Here is a 13402-nt window from a genome sequence, read left to right on the forward strand (position 1 = left end):
AAGATTTTTGTTTGTTTTTTTAAAAAATAAAATTGATTTTACTAATAATTGATTTTAAAAAATAATTGATTACTAAAAATTGATTTTAAAAATAAAATTGATTTTACTAATTTCATAAAATGCATATACCTCTTGGTTGTAGAAAACCTCAAAGCTGTTTACAAAAAGAATGAAACAAGATTATTAATAACAGCAATTAATACATTAAAACAATTTAAAAACAGCAGTAAACTAAAAACACATTAGTGCTCTAAATATATGAGTAGGTTTGTCTGAACAGAAATCTTTTTAGCCGACTCTGAAAAGAGCACAGGAGCGCACCTGCCTGAGGCAGGGAGTTCCAAAGTGTAGGTTCCACCACACTAAAAGACTGATCTCTTACAAATGAAGAAGGGCTATGTGGCGCAGGTAACACTGCCAGTTGTCTATCTATTTCATTCAAATACCAGCAGGAGTCAAGATGAGGAAGACATAATGAGAATAAGCCAGGGCTTTGGTTAGGGGGCACAAGCTTTTGTAGGGGGTGGACAGAACCTCAATTAGTTAAGTGTTTTTATTGTTGGGGGGGGCAGCTGCCCCCCTGCCCCCTTGGCTATGCCAGGTCAAAGTGGGGGAAACTCCAGTTGCTACATTCAAAAGATGCAAAACTCAGGCTGGCTCTCTCTCTCTTTGTCTCCTGCACGCAAAACCCCATTCAGCTCTCACACGTGTAGTCACATATGTTCTCTGAGAAATTAACATTAACAACACTGGCCTTCGGGAAATGAGAATACACATGTACCCTTCTGAAAATGCAGGTCAAAGGAAGGTATTTCATCAAAGACATCAGACTAGCAAGCATTTCTTTTCAGTTCCTGCTTTAGGAGTATCTAATAAGTTGCTCTTACGTTAAGCGACACTTAATAGTTCCTCATGCATCTCTAAACCTCTTGCAAATAATAAGGAATGGCCTCCAAGCAGTATTCTCAAGAGTAGCTTTACCTCTTTGTTACTTTTAATGATGTGTTAATTTTTATGATACTGCTATAAATAATAGCTTTTCCTACCATACCTCTAAAGTCACATTCTGGGTAATCCTTCTAGTTCTGGTTAATAACCAAATGTGCAGCAACCAACATGAAATGTCGGTTTTCCAGATATTTTCTCTGGAAAGTTCCCAGGGTTAGCCATGTTGGCATCTGCTATACTGGGTTTTTTTGTTTGGATACATTTCCTGCTCTTTGCAATTCAGTCTGGGAGTTAAGGGGTGGCTCCCCAACAGAGGAGTGAAGTCTAGAGGCTGCGCTGCCTCCTACTGGTGGTCAGAGGAAAATCCAACTTACTCTTCCCAGAATGGGACATTTACAGTTAGAAAAAAATACAATTTTTGTCTGATTCAGCTTTAGAGGATTTTTTTTAATACTTTAAAATATGAGTGGCTTTTCTGTTCTTGTTAAATATCTATTAGGCTTTTATGTTTCATCTAGATCTTTTTTTAGAAAAGGAGCTCAATGTGTTAAATTCATCACCAGAAATTAACTAGCTTTAAGGAAAACATGAGAAATCCTGCTCAACTGTTGTAAGAAAGTTATTTGCAGCTGTCAGTTCTTGCCAACCCAGGACCAGGAAAAGTCCTTGTTTTATGAGATTGTTTGAAGAAGTAATAAAGCTTCCTGTGCAGGACATTAATTAAAGGGGTTATCAAAATAGGACAAACTAATATAATTTGTGATTGTATAAAATAAAGGAAGTAGAGATCCCATAGGGATCTAATGAATCACAGGATGGAAACAATCTTCTGGCTAACTAAACATTCAGGCTTAGTACAAAGTCGTAGAGTGTATATACAACTCAGCAAACCGGAAAATATGGTGTGTTTACATGAATGGATGAAGGAGGTCACAAAAACCATCTGGGCAAAACCCTTGGAGTATTCATTCTGTTCCTACCGTACAGTTCAACAATATAACTGCAGTAATGCAGACCTATGCTGCACCTGTCACTAATAGGTTCTCAGCCAAAGTTACTAATTGTTTGGATAATGCTTATTACCTATTGCAACAATACACTCCAGGATAGGTTAAATTTATTTTCTATGATATAATGGAAGTGTAATCTAGCTCTTCTTTCCCAGTCCCAAATATCAAAAACAGGACAAGGTATCTGAGGGAGGGAGGGAGGGAGAGGTAGTCTTCTGTTCCTAAACCTGTAAGAGCTGCACATTGTAAGAAATGTGGGGCTGCTGTTGACAATCCCAAGTTGCCCCCATCCCTTCTTGGTCCAGTTCCTTGCCTCATGTCTTGACTATTTCCCTGCCTGTGCCAGCTGCAGCCAAGGGGGTGTAGCAGGGAAGCACACACGGGATTTCATCAGGACATGACAGAGGTTGTGCTACAGATGCAGAAGGGGCAACTCTGCCCAGAGCTACCATTTTTGGACCTACACTCATCTTCCATCTGGTGTGTACTTGTGCCCAAATGGAGATCTTGCACTCACTATAGCTAATAATGTTATTTCAAGATTGGTAGTTTTTCAGATGGACGGTTTTGCAAAGTTAGGTTCACCAGACCAAACTTGGACCTAGGTCAGCAGAGGTGATAGGGTAGCATATTCCACATTACCAGCTGGAGTACTGAGACAACTGTGTCATTGTTCTCCCTCAAGGTATTTCCCCCCCCCCTCAGTTCCTGTTTAGTGCTATAGTTGGTAGGATCCGCTGCCATCTGCATGCAACCTTGACAAGTATTGATGGATTAAATTAATACTTGGATGTATTTTTAACAACCACTTCAGTGGCATTTAATGGAGAGAAATCATTGTAGCTTCTAATACTCAACTTATCTGATTTCAAGTGAACCTGATGGTTTGGGAATCAGTTTTTCTAAGGAAGATTGGCTTGTTAACAGTATTATGCAGTTACAAGCAAATGTGGTCACAGCTGTTTCTGGTTTTTTAGCTTATCCACCTGATTGGAAACAACAGGTTTTTGGTATTTTTCCATTTCTTACACTGACACCTAGTGTTCACTATTTCTGAGCTTCTTGCTAATGAGTTGCTGGCATGGTTAAGGTAATACCGTACTCAAAACAATACGCCATCTCACACTTTAAAAGTGCACCATAATTACATGGCTTACTGATTTGCTCACCTACACTGAAAGAAATACTCCATTATTTCTCAAAAAAATAATGTTCATGAGTGTAAAAAAAAGTTGAAGTCCTATGCATTGCTGGTACAGATTCATCTGAATTTCCTCAAAAGGGAAAAAAATAAAAATTGTGCAGAAGGAAGCCAAGTTACATAATGGAGTGCTGAAGGTATGGGGAGAGAAGCAGTTATACTATTACCATGGGCCACTTAAGAGCAATACTTTTATTTTGTCGCCAAGGTTGAATATCTGCCTCTGATAACACTAAGTGAGTAAATAAGTGTCTGTATTATATGTAGTCATATTTGGCTGTGCCTGTGGAAAGGAATCGACTGGTGTTGGGCAAGGCTGCTGACGACTCTCCCCGATGCCTGGCCTTTAGTTGGACTGGCAGGCCCTGGAGTGGGAAATCCCGTGGGAAAGCCACGCAAGGGAATCCAGTGGCTGCACATGCAGGCAACTTGCTCGTGCCACCCTGCTGGATGGCTCCCTGGGAGGCAGGCACGGGGCCTCGTTCTGGGTAATGGTAGGGCATGCTGGTATGTGTGTACCCAGTACTAGTTCAATCCCCCTCCCATGTGAGCAACTGCACAGGAAAAGACATATCATTTCCATTATTAGCGTTTTCCTTGAATTAGTCCACTAGGCAGTAAATGAATACAGCTTTCTCTCTTCTCTCTTTCCTGCTATCAGAGCTTGCTAAATTCTGGCTCTGCCTGCCCTCCCGCCTCAGCTCGCCACCCCTGCTGCAGAGCAACAGCACAACGAAGCGTAATGTAGAAATCAAACCTATTTAGATTGCTCCAAAACATTCTGCTTGATTTTATTAAATGTCTTATGGTTACGTTGGGCCCTTTTATTATAATTATATTTATAATTATTCAGAGCTCGAACTTTAAAAGGAGATTTGTGAAACTGCAGTAGTACCAGAATATTTTACTCCTGGGCTTGATAAAACACTGAACCAAAAATCGCTTTAAAATAACTGCCTTGCGCAGCAATTTTAGCAAGCTCTTGCACCTGGAGCATGAAGGGGAAGGGGGGAAACCACATCAGCAAAACGAACTTTCATTCATTTGTTGCATGTCAAGTTAAATATGATGCCTTTCTTCTGTTGTGTGAAGGTTTCTAACTGGAAAAGACAACTAGGCTAAACTTAGCAGCCAATCAATTTGTAAATTCTAAGAATGCAATAAAATTTGTTACTGAAAAGGGTTCTTTCTTAAGAGACTAAGGAGATTAACAAAGTTATTTGAAATATTATCCCTCTTTCTTCTTTCAGTAGGACAATTACTTGACAATTCAGCCAAATCAGCTGAGGAAATTAAAAGGGACACAATTAAACTAGCATATATTTGGGAGCAGAATATACACCGAAGTATATCCTGGAAGGGCCTTAACCTTGATATTTTTATTCCTTTCAGTATTTAAAAAATAAATAAATTATACATTCAGTCAATGCTCTCATTGGCTGAGACACAGATTTGGTATAAAATAGCTTAGCATGGTTCATTGCTAGAGTGAAACGGCTTCCTTCCTTCCTTCTTTCCTTTCTTTGTTGTACCACTACTACTAGAATGCTAACACAAGCAAAATATTTTTATCCAACTTTTCTGAGCCAGGGAAATACTCAGAGCAGCCAATAAAATGAAAATTCACATTGTAATCATTATATTTATGAATAATAAATATGGACAGCTAAAAAAAAAGTCAGTTAAAATTTAGCACTCTTAGTCCTGTTGGATATAAACAACTTTGCATGTATTCAGTGAGCACAGGGCTGAGAGTAACAGATAGGGGAAAAACACTTTGCAGTTTCCCATCAAACTCCCAAGTTCCGCCCCTTCCTATTGCTCTCTTTTTTTCATTCCTTTCCCTGCAGAATGCAAGGGAATAAAGCAAGCTTCCACCATGAGGCTCAGAATCCAAAGCCCTCCTTGTTAATTAATAAGAAACTGTAAATAAAAAACTTTATTTTCCTTTTCCGATGGGAGCTCTGTATTTTTTTATTTACTTACCTTTTGGAGCAATGCTAGTGGCATGTGAATGAGGCATAACAGGTTTGGGGGTTGGGACTGGCTAGATGAAGCTGCCAAGCTTTTAACTCTGCAATATAAACATACCAATTTCATTTTTTAAAAAAACTTGAGAAATATAGCAAAATAACCCCGAATTCCCCCTGAAAGAGTTGTGTGTTTATAGCTCACTAGAAAGTGAGCAGAGATGGAGCCAAGTGGGCCTTCCTTGAGAGCAAGTCCCATAACCTTGGTGGTGCCACAAGAGGAAACTGTGTGTCCCTTGTGCTTAGTTTGCAGCAAAGGAACCCAGAGAAATTGTAGTCAGAAGTTGTTCATTAAAAAAATATTTTAGCACAATTATATTTGACCTTTCTTCCATGATGAAACTCAAGACAAGGTACATTATATCTAATTAATGTAATCTATCTGCAAAAATATGTACATGAGGTGAAAACTTCATTTTAAAAGCTTCAAAACATCTCCATCATCTTTTCTTTGCCCCTTCCATTCTCAATCTTTGATGGCTCAAACTTTAAAAGGTTGAAACAAATAAAATAAAAAAAATTCCTTCCAGTAGCACCTTAGAGACCAACTAAGTTTGTTCTTGGTATGAGCTTTCGTGTGCATGCACACTTCTTCAGATACACTGAAACGGAGTGTGCATGCACACGAAAGCTCATACCAAGAACAAACTTAGTTGGTCTCTAAGGTGCTACTGGAAGGAATTTTTTTTTAATTTTGTTTTGACTATGGCAGACCAACACAGCTACCTACCTGTAACTTTAAAAGCTTGCTGAGATTTCCTGCTAAATTCTTATTCCCAACAGCCCCCACCCTCCTCCAGATGACCAGTGTAATAAAAACTCATAATCAGAATCTCCAAATTTCCAAGCTACAAATAAACTTTGTTTACATTCCTCATTGCCTGCTTTTATTAATCTATTCTCAAGTGTTGGTCTTTTTCTCACAGTTCTTGGTAATATCTGACTAAGTTGTAAACAGAGTAGACCCATAGACTCCTACTTGAGCATTATTGATTCATCCCCATGCAACTATGGTTGTGTGAGGGGGGGAGAGGGGGACAATGCTTGCAGGCCTGCCACCTCTGCTGCATCTCTGTCCCCCAGCCCCCCTGCAGTTCATACATTTGAGAGGGACAGATTAGATTAAAGTAAGAAGCCTGGTCTCCATGTGTAGGCTTGCTGTGAGATATATAATCATTCGTGACCAGGCTTCTAAACCGCACAAGGAACCTATATTTGCGAGGAGGAGGATCCCTGCTTCAGATCTTCCTTCTCCAACATGAGGAAGGCAACGGCCTCTCTTCCATTTAAGTTTAATAGGTTTTAAATAATACAAGGTGAAAGATGGAGCTCTGAGGAATCCCACAGGACAGTTCCCATACAACAGTTGGCAATAGTAGACACTCGGATCGCCTGATAAGGTCAGACCTAAGCCACTATGAGGCAGAAGAATTGAGTTGCCCAGAGTGTCAGAAACTGGTGAGCTACCTAGCAATGCCTAACAGGATCACATTTCTCCTATCATTCTTCAGATGAAGATAATCTACCATCAGGAGCAAAGGTATGTTTAAAACTCAGCTGGGAATGGATCCAGAAAAGGAGCAAGATAACATGCTGAAATGTGCATCAACAGCACTTTGGCTTGTGGGTAGGGGGGACACACAGATATTGGCAATAGTTTCACCAGAGAAATAAGGACACCATTGGGAAGTTAAAAGGTGCCACTGCAGAAAAACTGCTTGGACGTGGTGTGAGTGAAATGCCCCTTTGCTGTACATGTGAGGAGTTCAGCATACTTTCTGTATATGTGAAGAAAGAGCTGCAGCATTACCAGGAGTAAGTCAACTTCAAGGTCTACGCCAAGGTGCTTGTTTCACAGTATATTCTTTATGATATTGAGCATGATGTTCAATAAGAGCATCCCATCTGGATGCTATTACCTGTAGGATGTGCAGCTTGTATATGTCTTCTGGAGGTTAGTTTCTAATGTTAAACAAAGGAAGCTGATTAAAACCAGCTGTAAAACATTTTCATAGTTCCTCTTTTTTTACAGTGGGTATTGAGTTACCTTGCACATGACTGCATGTCTGAACTAAAAATAAAGTAAATCTTTGCCCTCTTATTAAAATTAGTATAATATTGATTTTTTAAAGTTGAACTAAATGTAGCTGTTTCCTAACTTGGCACTAGAATTTAATACTGCTGACATCACTACATATTTTTACATGCTTCTGAGAAATAATTGTCCATTTATTCATGCAGTGTGCTGCAATAAGCACATTTTTAGGTGCAGACTAAAATGTAAACATTATAATAAAAGCATATTAAAAATTTTACATGCAGCATTTATTAAATTCAGCAATGAAGACTTGCCAGAGAAATGTACAGTGTTATTGACTAAAATGTAGTGTGAGAAATATTATAGGGAACTGTCATATAATTAGGGCAATTCCTGTTTAAATATTTGTTTATGGTTCATTTAGAGGCTCTTGGTACACCTCCAATTGCCAATTCTAATTTTTAGTGTGATTAGGACATTATATATGAACATATTAAACTACTTTATTCTCACTTTGTCCAGTATTGTCTACTCTGACCAGGAACAGCTCTCCAAGAGTTTTCCCAGCCCTGCTATCTGGCATTATTTATCACTGGAAATGTGAAGAATGTGGGCATCTACCAAGAAAGCAGGTGTGATCTGCTTCTGAGCTGAATCCCTTTGCTCTGCTGATTTTTCAAAGGGAAGGATGCACTTTTCCCACTACCAAATTCACTTGTTTGTCCTGTTCCTCTTCTGTCTGTCCCTCTCTCTCCGCTCACGCTTTTTCTTCTGTCTCATTGTGGGGGTTAGATTGAATGTTTCAGGAGGTGGGATCAGGTAGTTAGAACAGATGGAGGGGAATCGAAATGGAAGGGACTGAAATGTGTGCCTGTATATGATTCCTCCATTTGATGTTAATTGAGCAAGTATAGAATTATCCTTAGGAGACTGTTGTTGTCACACTGACTTAAATTTATACTCTGGGACAACCATTTATGCAGTGCTAATGTTATTTCATGATAGTAAACATTCAAGATTTCCCATTTCAGTTTGAAAACAGCAAGTAGTATAAATCAAAGCCCACAAAAAGTCTGTCATTGCACAAATGTGTCTGTTGGAACAGAAAGTGACAAATATGGTTCTCTGAGGTAAATATTTGGAAATTCTGAAAATGCTTTGAGAACTATTAACCTTGCTGTTTGTTGTAAACTTTCTCTCAGGAAAGCCAAGTCTTGCTCATAAATACCACACCAAGCAAATAGCCGAGGGCATTTCTCATTTTTAATATGCACACTTCGGCTTTATCTCAGCCAGTTCTATCTCATCTTGCTGGGTTTTTCTCCCAGCATGTTCTGCTGTACCAACTAATTTAAAATAAAAGGCCTGGTATGTGCCTTCATGCAGTGGTACAAAAGCAAATGTCAAAACACTGGAACAGTGAGGCTTTTTTATTTCACCAGTTAGCAGATGAGTGTATCTATTGCGCGTGTTCATAAGGCAATGTGCTGTTCTATCACCCGAGAGTTAACAAGACATGTTGTGCCACGTAAGTGAGATTTACAAGAGTTGATGTTCATTTCAGTACAAAGGCTTATGACTCCTGGCAGATGATGTGTTGCGGTTGTGCTTGCCCTGTCTAATCTTGCCCTTTGTGTAAGAAGAGCCCTGCTGGATCAGACCACAATCCTGCCACGTCCAGCGTTCTGTCCTCCCAGGGGCAGCCAGCTCTCTCTGCCCACAAGCAGAGCAAGAGCCCAAGCGCACGATCAGCACAGGCCTTCAGAGGCGTACAGCCGCATACGACTACCAGCAACGCATATCCAGAGGTGTCGTGCCTCTGGTGACTAGGAGCCATTCACTGTTTTCTTCTCTATTAAATTGTCCAGTCCTATTTGAATGCCATTGAAGTTGGTGGCTGCCTGTGTTTTATTTGTTGATCACTCTTTATAAAAACCTCAGGGCAGTTTACACAATAGAACCATAAAAGACAACAACTACTGCATCTTGTGGCGAATTCTATAGTTGGATGACCCTGTGTTATAATCTCATGAGAGAGAGTGAAGCTTTTTTTCACATCAGGCACAATTTTCATGGATACAACTCAAAGGCTCAAAATACTGCCAAAGGCACTTCAGCCCCAAGAGCTTCTCTCCCCCCAGGCCAATCCTCTGGTATCAACTGTGATCATGCTTTTTGCTTGTCTGGCGGGAGGATAGAGAAAGGAGTGTGAGCAGGGCCTGCTCCAAGTTTCTTTGGCCACAAGGCTTCCGTGGGCCCCTTGGCAACTCCATTTCCTCAAACCATGCCCCTTCCTCTTGGCCCCACCAATTATCACCGGTCAGCTACTGTGAAAGGGGTGCCTATTGAAAGTACAAGTAAACTCTCATTATCACTGCCTGCATTTATAAAATCTCATTGCCATTCAACTCTTACCTTATAAGTTCTCCTTTATGTTCTTGCAAACTGGCAAAGCAAGTGGACTTGAGTCCATGAAAACTTCTGCAATAATAAGTTTGTTAGTCTTTAATTCGCCACAGGATTCTGATGTTTCTACTTGGAATTAAATAATTCTGACCTCAGAAATTTATTTTGAGTTGTTGTTGTTGTTGTTCAGTCGTTCAGTCGTGTCCGACTCTTCGTGACCCCATGGACCAGAGCACGCCAGGCACGCCTATCCTTCACTGCCTCTCGCAGTTTGGCCAAACTCATGTTAGTAGCTTCGAGAACACTGTCCAACCATCTAATCCTCTGCCGTCCCCTTCTCCTTGTGAGAGCTATCTAAATAGCTCTCAGAGCCCTTCCACACAAAAACCCAAACCTTGTTAGCCAGAGCTTTCTTCATTTCAGAAGTATAATACATGGTTGAGAGTAAAAAAAGTAATTAATTGAGTAGTCCCTTGGACCTCCAGTGGAATCATCTGGGCTAGGCATCACTCACAGTAGGCTAAGGATGCAATCCTATCCCCTCTTACCCGGAAGTAAGCCCCACTAATTTCAGTAGGGCTTACTTCTGAGTAGACATAGTAAGGGTGCTGCTGTAAAACACAAGCAAAGCAGCTAAATTGGTTTGTGGAGCAACGATTTGGTTTCCCTGCCTTTCAATCCCTTTTGAGTTAAGTGAAATAGACTAGTACCTACATACCTACAAATTCTCAACATTCAAACCAGAAATATTTAAATATATTGAATCTTCACCAGAGAAAATTGTTAATTATTATTATTATTATTAGAAATGTTTTTTTGAAACCAGAAGAAGGTAATTATCAAAACTTCTAGAAAGTAACCTCACTAAGCAAAGTATGGGGGAGGAGGGAGAAAAAAAAATACAACCTTCAGAGAATTATCTTTTAATATGTTCTCTTTCATCCATCATTGGGGGAGGGGGGGAGACAGGCAAACCCAAACCAGTGCTCGCTTTTGATGTCCTTAACTGGTGTGTATTGTTTATTGCTTTTTTTTAATGACAGATCATTAAGTCATGCAATTTCTCCCTTTAAAACAGTTTAGGGGCTGTTGTAACTCTTCTCAATTTGGAAAAGAAACAAAACAAAACAAAACAATGATAACAACAATGCAGCATTCTTGCCAATTTACTAAGATGATTTCTAAAACAAATATACCCAAAAAGGATGGTGGTAGAAAACCTAAACACTTACAGTACTTTCTAAGAGCAGTTATCTCTTCCTGTGTTGTTTCTCCCCTCCCCCCCCCACAAACAAACAACCTTTTTGTCACCATTTCAAAACACTCGAGTCACCACCACCAATTCCAAGCTTTATTACTAACAAAGAAGCAGCTTTAAAAAGAAGTGAATTCTGATTCCCTGGTGGCCTGATGGAATGTGGAGTTATTGACTGTTTGGCTCCGAAGTGCCCTCTCCGATTGCACGGTTTTCCACGGATCTGAGGGCAATGAAACAATCATTGTGACGGCTAGAGCGCCAGTGGCAGATAACTCATTCTGAATCTGACCGGACATGGGTTAGAGCTCATTGTCAAGCCTACCAGGTGGCGATAGTGACGGCGAAGAAGACTTTCTTCACCGCCTCTATTGCATCTGCAGAAAACAGCAGCAGGAAAACTATTTCAGGTGGTTCGCAATTTAGCGGAACCACCTGATCTCCTGCAATGATTTTGCAAAGTTTTTTGCAGATAAAGTTGCTCAGATTCGGGAAGAGGTAGACTCCACCGTGGGAGCAGGGCCGGGGCGGGAGAGTGCTAGAGCCCTGTCTAGTCCAGTTGCATGGGATCAATTCCAATCTGTTACCTCCGAGGATGTGGACAGGGTGCTTGGACGAGTGAAACCGACCACCTGTCTCCTTGATCCTTGCCCATCCTGGCTTATAAAAGCTAGCCAGGAAGGGCTGGGCGATGGGCTCAGTGGGGTGGTGAATGCTTCTCTCTGTGAGGGACTCTTCCCAGACCCGCTGAAAGAGGTGGTTATTAAACCGCTTCTTAAAAAAAAATCTTTAGATGTGGCCAATATGGCCAACTATCGCCCAGTCTCAAATCTTCCATTCTTGGGCAAGGTGATTGAGCGTATGGTTGCTGAACAATTCCAGGCACGCCTGGAAGAAGCGGACCATTTGGATCCCTTCCAGTCGGGATTCAGACCTCATCATGGGATTGAAACTGCCTTGGTCGCACTGGTTGATGATCTCCGGCGGGCTAGGGACAAAGGTGAGAGCTGTTTCCTAGTTCTGCTGGATCTCTCAGCGGCCTTTGACACCATCGACCATAACATCTTTATGAACCGTCTAGAGGGGTTGGGAGCTGGAGGCACTGTTATACAGTGGTTCCGCTCCTTCCTCCTCGGCCGTTTTCAGAAAGTGATGGTGGGGGATGAGTGTTCAGACCCCTAGGCTCTCACTTGTGGGGTGCCTCAGAGTTCCGTCCTCTCCCCCATGCTTTTTAATATCTATATGAAGCCACTGGGAGAGATCATCAGGGGGTTTGGGCTGGGTGTTCATCAGTATGCGGATGATACCCAGCTCTACCTCTCTTTCAAAACAGAACCAGTGAAAGCGGTGAAGGTCCTGTCGGAGTGTCTGGAGGCAGTTGGAGGATGGATGGCGGATAACAGACTGAGGTTGAATCCTGACAAGACAGAAGTACTGTTTTGGGGGGACAGGAGGTGGGCAGGTGTGGAGGACTCCCTGGTCCTGAATGGGGTAACTGTGCCCCTGAAGGACCAGGTGCGCAGCCTGGGAGTCATTTTGGACTTGCAGCTGTCCAGGGCAGATGGAGCTGTCCAGGGGAGCTGTCTACCAGCTCCATCTGGTACGCAGGTCGAGACCCTACTTGCTTGCGGACTGTCTTGTCAGAGCGGTGCATGCTCTGGTTATCTCCCGCTTGGACTACTGCAATGCACTCTATGCGGGGCTACCTTTGAAGGTGACCCGGAAACTACAACTAACCCAGAATGCGGCAGCTAGACTGGTGACTGGGAGCGGCCGCCGAGTACGTTTTGGCTCCCAGTACGTTTCTGAGCACAATTCAAAGTGTTGGTTCTGACCTTGAAAGCCCTAAATGGCTTCGGTCCAGTATACCTGAAGGAGCGTCTCCACCCCCATCATTCTGCCAGGACATGGAGGTCCAGCGCCGAGGGCCTTCTGGCGGTTCCCTCACTACAAGAAGCCAAGTTACAGGGAACCAGGCAGAGGGCCTTCTCGGCAGTGGCACCCACCCTGTGGAACGCCCTCCCACCAGATGTTAAAGAAAAAAACAACTACCAGACCTTTAAAAGACATTGGAAGGCATCCCTGTTTAGAGAGGCTTTTAATGTTTAATAGATTATTGCATTTTAATGTTCTGTTGGAAGCCGCCCAGAGTGGCTGGGGAAACCCAGCCAGATAGGCGGGGTATAAATATTTATTATTTTTTATTATTATTATTATTATTATTATTATTATTATTATTATTATTATTATTAAAACAATGATTTCTAAACTTTCAAAGGCAAATCTGCTCTGCTCCTATCCTTGCTTCTCCTGCTATGGCCTGTCACCCTGGATCCAACGGATCAGTATGGTAGGCAAGCAGGCAGTGCCAGAACTTCTGAATGGGAGTGATTGACTCCAGTGCACAGTAGTTGCCTGCTGTAAAATTACCCAACATGCAATGCACAGTGTACTCCCCCCTCCATATCAGGCTTATGGATTTGGGAGACTCCTGAATCTCACCTTCCTTCTTGG

At 41.7% G+C, this 13402-nt stretch overlaps 1 protein-coding gene across 3 annotated transcripts in view; it reads left to right on the forward strand.

The window, feature by feature from the left end:
• The window catches only part of SUPT3H (SPT3 homolog, SAGA and STAGA complex component), a 231597-nt gene that overhangs the window by 149049 nt on the left and 69146 nt on the right, over nt 1-13402 (forward strand). The gene's annotated exons all lie outside the window — the stretch shown is intronic.

Source organism: Lacerta agilis, chromosome 3 (genome assembly GCF_009819535.1).
Source record: "Lacerta agilis isolate rLacAgi1 chromosome 3, rLacAgi1.pri, whole genome shotgun sequence".
Classification (NCBI taxonomy): Eukaryota; Metazoa; Chordata; class Lepidosauria; order Squamata; family Lacertidae; genus Lacerta; species Lacerta agilis.